Source organism: Adiantum capillus-veneris, chromosome 19 (genome assembly GCF_014529385.1).
Source record: "Adiantum capillus-veneris isolate H3 chromosome 19, ASM1452938v2, whole genome shotgun sequence".
NCBI lineage: Eukaryota > Viridiplantae > Streptophyta > Polypodiopsida > Polypodiales > Pteridaceae > Adiantum > Adiantum capillus-veneris.
In genome coordinates, this window is record NC_140949.1 from 128,377,918 (window position 1) to 128,393,094 (window position 15,177).

At 45.9% G+C, this 15,177-nt stretch overlaps 1 protein-coding gene across 1 annotated transcript in view; it reads left to right on the plus strand.

Moving 5' to 3' along the window:
• Nucleotides 1-628: 628 nt before the first annotated feature.
• The window catches only part of LOC147434843 (uncharacterized), a 45,614-nt gene continuing 31,065 nt past the window's right edge, over nucleotides 629-15,177 (plus strand). The window contains exon 1 of the mRNA XM_086491249.1: nucleotides 629-831. The gene's annotated coding sequence lies outside the window, so the exon portion shown is untranslated. The remainder of the gene's footprint in view (nucleotides 832-15,177) is intronic.

A 15,177-nucleotide genomic window follows, 5' to 3' on the forward strand; every position in this document is an offset into this window, starting at 1 on the left:
TCTCTTGTTCAGTGTATCACTCATAAGGGGGATTTGTTATCATATATTGGCAATGCTATCTGTGAGCACATGTACAATGCTATCTGAGAGCACATGTAAAATGGCCAAAACTATTGTTTTCCTCATTGAAATATTGCTTTTTAACTACACATTATATAACCCTTAATCTTTTCCTTCTTCTCCAAGCTTTGTGTGCGCATTCTTGCAAACACCATATCAGTAAACTAAAGGTTGAGGAAGGATACACTTTAGAAGTAGCACCACTAACTATTCTTATCTTAATGCACAAAACATTCACCATAGTCTAGCCTTTAGTCCCTCTTTTACCACGACAGGCATAGTCAAACATCATTAGCGAGATTACACACTGAAGTGAGATAGTTTGATAAAGCTTGTGAGATATACTAGAACTCAAGTAATCTTGCACTCTATCGGTAACGTTAGGTGAAGGATTGCTCCTTCTTACTCACTTCCATCTTATGCATCTAGAATGTGAGACAAAGTGTCCATTAACCATACCGACTATGTTTGGGTGTAGGAATGATGCTGTTAGCCTATGCAGGGTTATTGTGACTGAGACCCTTGATTCATCAACATTTGCGAGATTTGAGATTTGGTTAGATCTTTTGTTTTCGACATTAAGGGAGCCCAACATTTTTATTATTTCTTCGTTTGGAGAGAGGGCGCGTTAGTTGGGGACTCTCGAGCACTGAGCGTCAACAAGACTCGAGCGCTAGCAGTGAGCACAGCCTGCAGCACAGCATGCGCAAGCTCTTGAGCGGCGAAGGAGATCTCTGATTCATTGCGCACCGTCCCACCACCACCACGCAGGTATTTCAGAGAGAGAGAGAGAGAAAGAGAGAGAGAGAAAGAAAGAAAGAAAGAAAGATTTTTAACGTCTATGTCAGGCCGAAATCGGCCTATGAGACAAATCAAATGTACATGGTGTGTATGTCATCCGTCTATCGGAAAGACAAATGAAACAAAACTGAACAAAACTGAACTGAATGTAGGTAGTGGGGTATCTGAGGAGGGATGGAGCTCTATCTCTAGGGGTGTATGCATGTCTATATGCTCAAGGTAGTACAATCATGAGAATGCATCAAGCTATCTAGCTCCATCCTGTACTAATGGGGGGATGTAAGATGTGGTACATGGGCGGGTCTGGTGCCAAGGCTACCCGGATGAAAGCTGTGGGGTCGGCCCTCATCTGGGCCACTCGCTCCTCAGTGGCACGGCGCTCCCGGGCTCGGATCTCCTCGATCTGTCGGTGGTGGGAGCTCGCGCCCCTGTAGCCTGTGACTCGTGGTCGTCGTCTAGCTCGGCTCACCTCCGCCTGTGGGAGTGTCACTCCCCTCTGAGTGTCTGGTGAGGGAGGGGCGGCAATCCTCTGAAAGAAGTCTGTGAGCTGCGACTATCTCCCCTCTGTCTGTGTAGCTGTGTGTGATAGCCATCCGATGACTATCAAATGTACATGGTGCGGACCATTACACCGTCATTTGTAATATCCTATCCTACTGGGTTTGGTGTGAATGACAAGCACCTATCTAACTGTACGTTGGGCTATGCTAGGCATGGCCCTTTCTTAATGGGTAAAGAAGTCAGACGCCTCTTCATAGACGTGGTTTGGTTTTGCCTTTCCACACAACAGGATTTGATATTTCTTCGTGGCCAATTCCATATTTGCTGACCAGAAAGCAGGAATTGGAATATTTCAAAAGAAATTTGGCTTGGCTGCACTTCTTTGCTTGATGATGGGTTTTTTCTGATGGGAAAGAAATTGCTTTTGTGTTCAAGGAAGTTCTGGAAAAATCTCGATTGGTGTCTTTTGGTGGGCCATTTTGAGTGCTTCATAGCAGGTGTTTTACCTTATCCTTTGGTATCTTTATGGATATTTATGCGCTTTTGAAGGATGGTGTTAGGAAAGACCCGGATAGAAGGTTCTCGTGTGTTGCTTTAAGTTCTTTGCCCTCTTTGTAGTGACCCTCGAATCAGACTTTGCAGGATGACGGGGATTCAGACTCCTGAAGCAAAAGTTCTTCCTAGAGTCTACGCCATGTAGATATTGTAGAGGGAGATCCATACTTTCTATTTCAAAAAAGCCATCAACCACCAAAGGTCGATCAAGAAGTCCAACAAAGAAGCATTAGGGGAACAAACGTAGTGCCCAAGTTCTCATGTTAAATGTATGTCAAGCTAAAGTGACAATGTCGTGTGGTATGTGTGAAGGAAAGACATCGTATAGAAGGTTCCACACCAATGAACTACTAGAGAAGAGTGACTTACGCCAAAGAAGATGGTAAAGATGGGGAGATTTGTTTTCCTAAGCAAAACAGTGCTATACAAAGAACAACATTCACCCACACTCTAGAGAGCGTAGTGATAACGACACACACACACTTGGTTATTTGTTCACAAAAAGACGATGGAAATTTCCAAGATCTGTCAAAAACATGAACGGATAAGTGTGAAGGGCTGGTGACTCAGGAGCATGGGGAGGAGAGAGAGAGGAGGAGGTCTTAAGGCAACCTCTATACTCAAGAGATGGTACAAGCCCCCCCCCCCCCCCCCCCCCCCCCCCCCCCCCCCCCCCCCCCCCCCTACGCGACCCAACCAAAAATTGACCCAATATTGTGGAAATATAAAGGGTTGCATAGGATTGTCTTATGCAGTGGAATTGAGAGAATAGGAAAAATTTGGATTTCACATTTTCACAATTCTTTGTTCTTCCTTGCGCTAATGAGTGCAACTTTGCGTTATCGATGGTTCTTTTTAGATACTTGAGAGAGAGAGAGAGAGAGAGAGAGAGAGAGAGAGAGAGAGAGAGAGAGAGAGAGAGAGAGAGAGAGACCAAAGCTCCTTGTGAGAATGAACTTCAGCCACAACCAAAAACTTGCCAGGTACTGCCTTGCAATGTAAGTAGTAGAGAGTTTCCTTCTTGTTGCCTTTTACAATCAGCATTGAGCCTTTAAGCACTTTCCAAGAGCCACCACCAAACATAGTGTAGTAACCCTTAACATCTAGCTGCCCAACTGAAAGTAGACTTTTCTTGATGCCAGGTACATACCTAACATCATGCAAAATAAGCTCTTGGCCATTTTCAAGTGCCAAGTGAATAGTGCCAACACCCTCAATCTCACATGCATGGTTGTTGCCTAAGTAAACTTTACCCAGACTACCTGCAGTGTACGAAGCAAAAAACTCCAAAGATGGAGTAACATGGAATGAGGCACCACTGTCTACTATCCATGATTGTGACAGACCATTATGTGCTGAAAGCAATGCATCAATCACCTCTGGTTTTGTGATGTACATATCACTTGCCATTGCCACACTGCAAGGTAGTACCGTACGTACGTACTGATGGCATCCGTACGGTACGTCCGCACAGTACGGAACCGTACCGTACGGATACCACCAGTTTTTTTTTTTTTTTTTTAAAGGTGGTGGGGTGGTGATGGCCCGGGTGGTTGTTTTGTTTGTGTTTGGGGTGGGGGTGCGGGGGCTTCTTTCCATATACGACTTTTGCAGACCTATTGGCACTCCTTTTAAGTTTTCATTCTTCTAAGTTTTTAGGCTTCTACTATGAAATTCCTATTTTTTTCTAATTTTTTAGGGTTATTTACCAATAGTGCGTATTTTTACGTACCTTAAACCTCGATCGTACAGGATTGCGTACCTTACGTAACGAACACGTACAAAATTTTACGTACTGTTCCACCTTGCCACACTGTCATCGTGAAAGCATGAGTCAACAACAAGTGCATCATCTGTGTCAACAATTTCTTCAATGACCACACTGGAAACAACATTTGCCTTGGCGGCTTCCTTGGAAGAAGAGTCAGGCTCATCACTTTTAGCATCATTAGAATCCTTCTTCTTCTTGCCCTGCTGTTTCTTTCTTTCAAGTTCCTGCTTGTAGTACGTGCAATCGGGCTTTTTATGCCCTTTGCGTCCACATTGATAGCATGTAACATCCTGAGACTTACCCCTGCTCTTACTCCTGTTCTTGCCTCTATTGTTCGCATTATTCTTCTTTTCAGACCTGCCTCTATCATTGTATGCTGACCCGTTGCTTTCACCGCTAGTCTTTCTTGTAATCTCTTCATTGAGAATAGAACCACGGACACCATCAAAAGTCAAAGCAACATTGTTGCTCAAAGAAACAACCAAGGCTTCCCAGTTGTCAGGCAAAGTCATCAATAAGAAAATAGCCTTTAGCTTGTCACTAAACAGCTGCAAACCAGAGTCTTGCAACTGACTCAAGATGCCTGTGAAAGCACTCAAGTGTTCAGATGCAGGCTTAGACTCATCCAACTCCATGTTTACAAGTTTACGCATAAGATGCACTTGATTCACAGGAGTTGTATTCTCATACGTATCTGTCAATTTCTTCCAGATAGCATAAGCAGTGTCAAGACGCTTAATGTCTGTGAGCACCTCATCAGACACAGCCATCTTGATGTAAGCAATAGCTTTCTTATTAAGTCTAGCACAATCATCGTCTGACAAAGCATCAGGTTTCTCTTCCAAAAGTGCATCATCACAATCTTTCAGAAACAAGATTCCTTGCATTCTGTCCTTCCACAAATCAAAGCCAGAGCCGTCAAACCTCTTAATTTCAAGGAGAGACTTTGACTCAGCACTTGTAGACGCATTAGAGGCCATTTCGGTGCAAAAAAGACCAAAATTTCAATGCTGTAATTTTATGACAGCACGTTGAAAACTGAGATTTTAGCCTCTTACAGGCTCAAAACTCAGTGTAAAAGTGCAAGTGGTCGTAACACTACGTTACTGGCACTTTATGCGAAGTGTACAGCAGTGAAGAAGGGTGAATTTCAGCAATGAAAGATGAAATTTCAGCACACAAATAGGACATACATTCCTTGCAGGAATACTTTCACTTCAGCAGTAGAACCAAAGTGCATATGCAACACCCTCAAATCTGAAAATGGATTAAAAGCTGTTGCATAATGTATTTTCAGCAATACATTGACTCATAAATTTTTTGATGCGTACAAAACCTGTGTTTTCTTGTAATTTCTTGAAAAACTCAAGATAGAACTCAAATTCTCTGCTCAAACTGTCCACAAATTGCAATACATTCACTAATGTCTGCAAATTATTGAAATTTCAGCAACAGCCCCAAATTTTGACGGTCCAATTTCTGAAATTTTTGCAAATTTCTGAAAATTGGTCAAAACCCCTAATTTTTCTCTGATGAATTTGCCCCAATTGCATTAATACATGATCCCTTCAGCAAAATATGAGCAATTTCTGCAAAATTTCAGCAAATTTTGCAAAATCCCCAATTTTCCAAGTTCGGATTTGCACGAATGTCAATGAAATTGACTTAAATGAGTGCAATTTCACCTGTACATGAAAAGCCCCAATTTCAGTGAAGCTTTTATACATAAAATCTGCAATTTTTGAAGCAAACCTGTTTTTGTCGAAGAAACACGCATAGGCTGAAATTTTCCGCGTGAGCTGAGTCCCGACTCGACTTACACGAAAGAGGTTGGGCTGATTTGAAGCAAAGTGCAAGCTGCGTGTGTGGCTTTTGGTTTTGCTTGCTGCTGCGTGTGCGTCGGCGTGCGCGAACTGCGGGCTCTGATACCAGTTTGATGGGAACGTTGGCAGCAAGAGAAGGCAGCGTTGGGTTTCTGCTGCAGATAGCGAACGTGAGAAGAGAGAGAATCGACATTGGATTTGGTGCGTGTGTTGCTCGTAGGCTTTTCCACGCTGTGTATTATTGTTATATGTGAGTATACACTATAAGGGTCATTTAAATGACCCTAGGGGTGGTTCATACCTTGAACCACCCAAGTGTAAGAAAAAATATAAGAGAGGTGCTAGAGGGCCTGTAGACCCAACAAAAAGCAGGAGGGCGCCGCAACATCCTCAGGATTACTATGCGCCCATGGCTTTGCCCAGGGCCACACATTTACCATTCTTTTGATACGGGTAGTTCATATGATCTCATTTCTCCACAGCTTGCCGCCAAGTTGAAACGTGTCATACAGCCATTGGACTTGGAGGTTGATGCATTCACACCCAGAATTCGCACACTGATCAATCAGAAGGCGACACATGTACAATTTTCAGTTCAACAGGCTACAGTTGAGCTGGATTTCCCCATCGCACCTCTCATTGGCTGCGACATGCTCATTGGAGATTCGTGGTTTTCGACTCATATCCCTTTAGTCGACTACGAGTTGGGCACCTTCTTGATTCGGAGAGGTGTACCTACACCGGTCACCATCACTTGTGACAGGCGTATAGCAAGTATTCCACTAATCTCACATTTGTAGGCAAAGCGAGCCATTCGGAAGGAAGCAGAGTGTGCATTGTTGTACATTTGGATACCTCCACAATAGCCGCAGCATTACGGCCACATTGGAGCCGTACAGGATACATGTAGCTCCACGGTTTAGTCCGGATTATCGACAGATATCAGCACCTCATGCTGCGAGATGGCCTACCTCCGAAGCTTCCACCATCCCGTCCGGAAGATCATCGCATTGAGCTCATTCCAGGCGCCACCCCGCCCAACCAGTTTCCTTATCGCTTATCCAAAGGGTTAGAAGGAGACATGGAAACTCAGATTGCAGACCTATTGAGGGCTGGATTTCCGTCCATCCTCTTCACCATTTGCAGCCCTAGAATTGAAACGATTGACAAGATCTAGACTTTACACTTCCACAAATCTTTACTTCTTTCCTTGCTTGAATGATGTTTCCTTTTAGAGAGAGAATGAGAGGTAGAGATGTGTAGAGAGAGAGAGAGAGAGAGAGAGAGAGAGAGAGAGAGAGAGAGAGAGAGAGAGAGAGAGGAGGAGGAGGAGGATGACATCCGATGGGGTCCCAACTAACCCTCTCAAGGCCCCCCCACACTGTTGCCAATGTAGTGATTGCATAAATGGAATGTGCACAAATGCTGCATACTCTATTGACTCAAATGGGAATGTCGCCGCAGTAACTCTTTGAAATGAAGCACCTCCGGGACTGATTTGATGCACCTTTGGATCCTTCTCGATGTGGGGTTGCTGATGGCCACCGAGGGGTAGATTTGGGGCTGATTTGCACTCCTGATGTGAGAGGAATGAAGGCCTAAAGGCTCAGTGCTGGCTGCAAAAACGCAGATCTGGCCGCAAAAACGCAGCAGATTTGTTGTCCAGACCTGCTACTGGCACTCCTTGCGCACTGGCTTTTCATTTCTTTTTGGCAACATCATCTTCTTTCAAGGCTGTTATGCAGGGCTGAAAGCGCAGGTCTCGATGGAGCAAATGATGGGTAGCAATGGGAGCACTTCTTGCGGCGAGGAAATGGCCGAGGAGAGGCTCAATGGGTTGCCGAAGGTCGGGGCTGCAGCGAAGAGGCTAGCATTAGCGGATTCACCGCATTTTTGGCGAGGGAATGGGCTGAAAACTGAAAACGCTTGCTACTAGGGCTGATCCGGAGCATTTTCTTGCAAAACGTTGGGCTGAATGGCTTGCGATGGGAGCGATAGGCTGATCTTTGCAAAAACGCTGGGCTTCTTCTAGCACTTGCTCTCACTAATCCAAAACGTTGGCTGATCTGCTCCTTATATATGACTTTTGGGTTAGGTCGAGAATTTTAGGTCAAGTCGGGAAAAATTTTCAAATGTGCGCACACGGGAGTTATCGGGCGATAACTCATTGCTCTGCGAACCATTTGATGAACCGATTGGATCGGCACGTTCCTCTAGCCTAGACCTACATGCACATCATGCCAAATGCCCACCGTAGTGTAATAACATCTATCAAAACTCATGCACAAACCATTTATGCAAGAATGGTTCCAAAACCGGAAAACCTAATCTAATGGACTCATTCGGACATGCTAGTCCTGCAAGCAGGCTCACAAAATTGTCGGTTGTAATCCTCCTAGGATTCTAGATACTCCTATCTAGAGATATGTACAGAATTGGCTCTGGAAGTCGATGAAGCATGTCCATATGGCACACAGAGCCATGTGCACGTGACATGCCCTCCTGCTTAAGGTGAGGTACGGGTACCGAACTCCATGCATGCCATAGGATGATCTCGAAGGAATGGCCTTTCTAGATGATGTCCTTCACAGCTACTTTTGAGAGGCTTCCTCGGGTGATGTGGAAATGTCCATAAGACAAGGATGGTGATGATATATCTACGTGCAACCAATGAATTGCCTCCTGGATCAACAATTCTCTTGTTGGTTACGAGTCAGCTTGGGTTGCCCCAACTTGGATGGTGTGAACCAAATTGCAAACCGGATGGATGCTCGTAGAATGGATGGCTGGATCTGCAAACGTTGATATTAGTCCACGAAGGCTACCGGCCTGCCTATGCTGCCCTTATGCGAGTAGATTGGCGAGAGCAACGCCGAATGGGAGATGAAGATGGATATGTCCTTTGGAATGTCCACGAACCATGGCAAGTCCTCTGTATGATGTCTCATGAAACCGCCAAAGAACTCCTCAAAGATAGAGGCTCCTCTTGGGGCTTCGACTAGATTGCCGTATGATGGAAGCTCTAAATGAATTCTCGTCTCTGCAACAGATGTGGTTGCGAATGCAAGTTCACGATGCGTGCGAACTCTCATAGTGGTTGCCTCGGATTGGAACCCTTTGGCTCCGGATTGATGGCTACCGGTTGCTAAGAAGATGCAGATGGTGTGGACTCAATGTGCTGCCAAAGATGTGTACAGATCGATGATGATGCAATGCCTCTTCTAGAATGATGGAATTCTCCAAGCAGATGGGAGAGATGGTTATTCAAACAATTCCAAGACTCCAAAGCTAATAGGCTGATCTGGATGGCGCCATCCTTTGTTGTCATAGGCCACTAACAAATCCTGATACTCGCAATTAACATCCTCATGTTTCCAATGCATGTCTTCAATGATGCTATCTGTCATGTCGAAGAATTTATGACTGCAAATATCCATGCTAGGATATCTTTATGTCGAGGTGGTCGAGCGCGCACACCAAGTCAACTACCCTCTTGTAGGCGCACCACAACTGTAACCCCCGGTATACAGTGTTTGCATCTCCTACGCTCAAGGTGCACGGTCCTACGTGCAATGGCAGGTCCTACAGTTCCCTGAGTGAGAGAAGCGTCCTTGGGCGAAATGCTACAACCCACACTCAAACACTAGAGATATTTTTTTTTTCAAAGATTAGCGGACCCAAAGGTTGGCGCCCCTTTCGGTATTTCTTTATTCCAATTAACTTTAGAGGATAAACCTGTGATTTCCTGCCAGCTGCCCCACTTCTATTGGGCTGAAAATGGCCTTCTCTAGCCCAATTTCAGCAGCATAACGGCAGTAGAAGGCTTCACAGACAAAATCCCCGCATACTAGGTGACTTTCCACGCGCATTGGAGCACTTTGACAAACCTGGCGAGAAAATACAGCACGATGAATTCTCTGTTTTCACCCCCGAAAATATGCCAAAACACTTGTTTTGCGATTCCCAAGCTTCCCCGAAGCTCCTGGGACCGTCACGCATCAAAAACGGTCAAAGCCCTAAACCTGCAGAAATACACAGCAGGCTGTAATTTCCTGTTTAGGGCTCCATTTCGCGTCCCGATCACATTTGTAGGTAGCCCTTGGGCTCCCGCACCCGTAGGGCTACTTGCCCTTTGATTCAGATGAGTTTCGTCGCGAGAAATCTCACCGAATTGATCTGTACCTGCTTTGGATTAGCAGTCAGCTAATCCGATACTTGCGCAAGAGGGTCTTGCCTTGGCAATCGTACATAACCCCACACAATTGTACATACAGATGAGTAGCCCTCTAGCTAGGCATCACGATTCTGTATTCAAAGGGGTAGAGAGGTGCACGAGAGCGGAATCATCGTGATACATGAGACAGAGGAGAAGGCAAGCTTTCCATTAAAGCTGCGATCACTTGCACCAACTACTCACACACACACTGTAGCACTTAATGACCAAAAATCACCCCTCCTCTCATTTGGGCACCCCCTCTTACTGACTCAACCTTCTGGAGCTTCCAGACCTGCCAAATGGCCACTTTGCCCATTTGGTTTAAATTCCTAGTACCCACCAACTTATAAAGTCCCGCCGAGGGGCCTAAATGACTTCAACTGAGCCTAGCCACTTCTGTACTAGTCGGATTTCAGTGCCGGTCGGCCCAATCATCTCAGGCCTCGACTCCTGTGGGTGACTCTCTCGACCAACGACCATGTCACACTGGCCATGGAATGGCCGGGCATTTGTGATTTCAAAATGAGTTTCCCAAAAATTAAATAAGAACCAAGGGAAAGAAACCAACAACTAAGGTTAGTGGTTGTCACAGCTTCGTGACATTCCCCCCTCTTGAAATCGCAAACGTCCTGGATTGCATGTATACCAGATATGTCACATATGATTTAGTGTGATTAGCACTCTTTTATCATCACATGTATCCGCAAGAAAAACTATCAACAAATGACTTAATGAAACTTTCATACTTTTGTCATTTTTGCCTATCATAGAAGTGAGCATTGTACCTTTTAACATTTGTCAAGCAATGTACACTTCTATTGCATTGAATCCGTATGTACATGAGAAGTGCTACCTCCTAGATCACCCCCTTCTTGAGCATGTCTCTTTCCTTTTGATCGTTGCTCTATTGGAATGATTTGAGTTGGAGAGTACGTGGGTTGTAAACCAAAGGCTTCAAGGTAAAGCTGCAATACATTTAGTGACTCTAACAGTTCACTTTCTTCCATCCACTTTGCATCCATAGGTGGATAGTTCTTGAACTTCACCAAATAATGGCTTGCAACCTGTCCCTTAACTTTTCTTTTCCTTAGCTTGTCCTTCAGACGTCTCGGCTGAGTCCTTGCCTTTACCTGTCTTTTCTGACCCCTGTGACGCTTCAAGAGCTGCTTTTGCAAAGGGCTTCTTTGCTGAATTTTTTTTGGGCTGACCCTCTTTCACGTTGCCCTGAAACCCACTGTCTTCTCCCTTCAACAAGGCATGACCAGTGTTGGCAACTTCCATAAGCTGAGTAAGGGTGGCCACTGTGTTCTTTGTACAGTAGTTTCTAAGCCCTTTAGGCAGCCCACAACAATACTTCTCAATTTGCTCTGTCAGTGGCACAAACCTATAGGAGGTTATTGAGAGCAACGCTTTACAGAACCTCCGATTGTACTCCTCTAGGCTCTTGCAAGTATCCGTAGTGAGTCGGTGCCAATCTGTCATGACATTGGCTTCAAATTCATTTGACAACCATGCAGATGTAAACATTTGCTTGAAGTAAACCCATGTGGCGGGTGTGTGTCCTTGCATCAACAGTGTTGTCCACCATGTACGCGCATTACCTTTCAAGAAAGTGGCAGCTTTCCTAACCTTGGAGGCTTTTGTAAAATTCCTCCTGCATAAGCACTATCAAACTGTTGGAGGAAAGTAAGAGCCTTCGTCTTATACTCAAATCCGCTCAAACTTCACAGCTGCACCACCTTCTTTGTGTGGTTTTGACTTTTCCAGTACTCCCAAATTATCATAGGGAAGTGTTTGCAACATAGGCATTGTAATAGGGATCATCGGTGCCCCTTGGCCATTTACACTTTGAGTCACGGGTGCCATATCTGGTTGCTGGTCGGGAAAACCAGCCATGCCAAAATTGCCCTATGGCACTCCAAACTGGCCCTGATTACACTGAAACCCTTGTTGCACGCCAATATAACCATACATGGGGTTTGGCATCATGCCTTGCATACCCTCGAAGATTGTTCTTGGCATATATTGTTGGTTTCCAGCGCGTAACCAGCCATGCTCTGAAACATAGATCCACCCAGGATGTACCGTGGGTGGTGGTAAAACTTGTTGCATAGCCTGGAAATTGGTTCCCTGTCCATTTAATGCAACATTTTGACCTTGAAAGGTGGCTGGCTGAACTAGAAAATCCTGTGGAATCGGCATCCTAACCACTTGCTCGTGGACAGAAGGAATCTCGGAGCCTCAAGTGACTCCGCAACATGCGAATGCTCCATACCCTATTGGGACGCATCAGGTACCTGGGCTTGAGCCTCAATGGGCTCTACTTGTTGAGTAAGTTGCCTTGCCTGCTATGACTTTGGTAGAGCTTGCAGAAAGTCCATAAATTGGGATTTTGCACCAATCGAGTGAACACATTCACAGTAGCAACCAACTGTGTTCTGAACGCATCCTCATTTAGTTGCCCCGTCATAAACCCTTGAACCTGTTCCCGTTGCGCATTCACATCAACAAAGGGGACAGACAGTGGCGGCCGTGAACTCTATCCAACCTCAAACACTAGCGGAATATCTTGTCTGTCCCGTGCAGAGAAACCCTCTTCCCTGGTGTCATTCGTCCTGTCAGCCATAGCGTAATTCCAAGTTCCTAAGGTTGGTGTCTTCGCCGAAAACCAACCAAGGCTCACTTCCTGAGGAAAAAGTGACTCTGTCTCGGCGACGGAACCATGAAACTGGCCGGTAGACTCGCCAGAGGGCGGTAGACTTTAGCTTTCACCCGATATTTACACTTGAACTTTACGACACAAAGCAAATACTCAAATTAACTTGTGATCGGAATTAACACTTCAAACATACCACGGCTTGGCAGCTAGAGTGCTCCCAAGCAGACAGTGACACGGCGTTGGCCCCAAAGGTTGGCGCTCCTTTCGGTATTTCTTTATTCCAATTAACTTTAGAGGCCCTTTGATTCAGGCGAGTTTCGTCGCGAGAAATCTCACCGAATCGATCTGTACTTGCTTTGGATTAGCAGTCAGCTAATCCGGTACCTGCGCAAGAGGCTCTTGCCTCGGCAATCGCGCATAACCCCACACAACTGTACATACAGATGAGTAGCCCTCGAGATGGGCATCACAATTCTGTATTCAAAGGGGTAGAGAGGTGCACGAGAGCGGAATCATCGTGATACATGAGACAGAGGAGAAGGCAAGCTTTCCATTAAAGCTGTGATCACCTGCACCAACTACTCACACACACACTGTAGCACTTAATGACCAAAAATCAGCCTACTCTCATTTGGCCGCCCCCTTTTGCTGATTCAATCTTCTGGAGCTTCTAGACTTGCCAAGTGTCCAATTTGCCCATTTGGTTTAAATTCCTAGTACCCACCAACTTATAAAGTCCTGCCGAAGGCCCTAAATGACTTCAGCTGAGCCTAGCCACTTCTGTACTAGTCGGATTTCAATGCCGGTCGGCCCAACAATCTTGTGGTTGCCAGGCCTCAACTCCTGCGGGTGACTCTCTCGGCCAATGGTTGTGTCACACTGGCCATGCAATGGCCGGGCATTTATGATTTCAAAATGAGGGTCCCAAAAATTAAATAAAAACCAAGGGAAAGAAACCAACAACTAAGGTTAGTGGTTGCCACAGCCTCGTGACAGAGACCACAAGTAACAAATTCATTTTAGGAATTCCCATTTTAATGTACATCTTTTCATAAAGTCATTTAGTAGAACAGTGCCAGCCTCTCAGTATCTCTAAATGTCAAAGAGAATTTAGTGACTTTATTCCATTTGAGGTAACCTGTGACAAAGGAGTGGAGTGACTCCCCTCTTGTGCAGTCCACACCGCACCCGATTCAACCTGCTGATTTATCGTTAACTTTTGGAATGGTCGGTGCCAAACCAAAAGCCTCAAGGTAAAGCTTTAGCATCTGAGGAGAATCTGGTAAGTCCTCTTGGCATCAGGAGCCGAATAGTGTTTTCTTTTTTTGGCAAGAAAAAGATCCTTCCATTAGTTAAGAAAACGGCCCAATGGGCTACAATCTGCCCTTGCTAGAGAGGGCTACATCAACATGTGGAGAGAGACTCGCAATGAAAAGGCAAGATATGTACAATGATGGCTAAATCAGGAAATGGGAGGAGGAAACAACCACACTGGTGGACAAACCTGCCATCTAGGCGCTCCATGAACCATGGTGAAGAATGGCCCTGGCTCCCGCATACGGTCGGAGCTGCCTTGAAGTCTCTCAAACTGGCCTTTAAGTGTATGGATCAGCTCCAACCAAATGTCACGGACAGTCTCCGCCGGTGGGACGGCTCGAGCCTCGAAGATGGGGAAGTAGCGGGCTTGCCAGATGAATCACAGTGTGAGGCTGCAGATGAGCTCTCAACACAACTCTCTATCTCTGCTCCACTCCTGAGGGACTAGCTCTGTGGCTGGCTGGAGTGTAGGTTGGCCTTCCTGTATCACAATCATCCTGCTGATTGAAGCCATCTCAAAACAAAGTGCTGGGCCGGTGAGAGTGGACCAAGCTGCAACACCCCGAGTGTATTGGCTGGTTGTTGAGAGTGCAAGCATCAACCGTAGAACTCAAAGCCAAACATGTTGTGACATGGAGCAATCCCACAGACAATGCCGCCGAGTCTCAAGTGGGTGGTCACAAGCAGCACATACTGTCGAGAGGCCGCTATGCACCAACCAACTCCCGATTGTAGTAGCTCGATGTGCAACTAACCATTGGAACATGGTGACTCGTCTCGGCTGTCTGCTGTCCCACAAGTGCTCCATAATCTTGCCAAGAACTCGGATGTGAGACCCTCCTCCTGCCTGTGAATTGCTGCAGCAGGACGAGCCTCTCTCCTCGCTATTAGTATGTGGGGATCTAGCCGAGCTGTGTACTGGAAGAAAGGGGTCCTTGGGTGATCAGCTAGAGTAAAGGGATCCCGCCAAAACCACTCCCTTGGGTCCCAGTGCACTTGCACCAAAGGGCGGCTTTCCCAAGCCTAGAGCCGCCAGTGTTCTATCTCAAGATTTGATAGGTCGGGGTCTATGACACAAGTCCTCCCACAACTCCGATCCGTTGAAAGCAACACTCGGCCACCTTTGGCGCCTTGGCAGTGACTCTGTGGAGGCGTGTAATGTGCAGCCGAAGTGAATGATGGTGCAAGCTCAGGATGAGTGCTCAATTCGTGTTCAAGGTTCCTTTTACTGAGAGAAAGGGAGAGCCTTCCTCGACTTAATGAGAGAGTGTGTATACTGACCAAAGCAAAGAGAGTGCCTACTATGCATGCTAGTGCGTGAAAGTGCTAAGGAGAGAGAGAGAAGATACGACACCAGATGGGGTCCCAAACCCCCCTCCAAGGGCCCCCCTTTCGATTGCTAGAGAGGTATTTGCTTTAGATTGCCCAAAACTAATACAACGTGACGGTGCTGTAATGAGGAATGAAGGCTGTG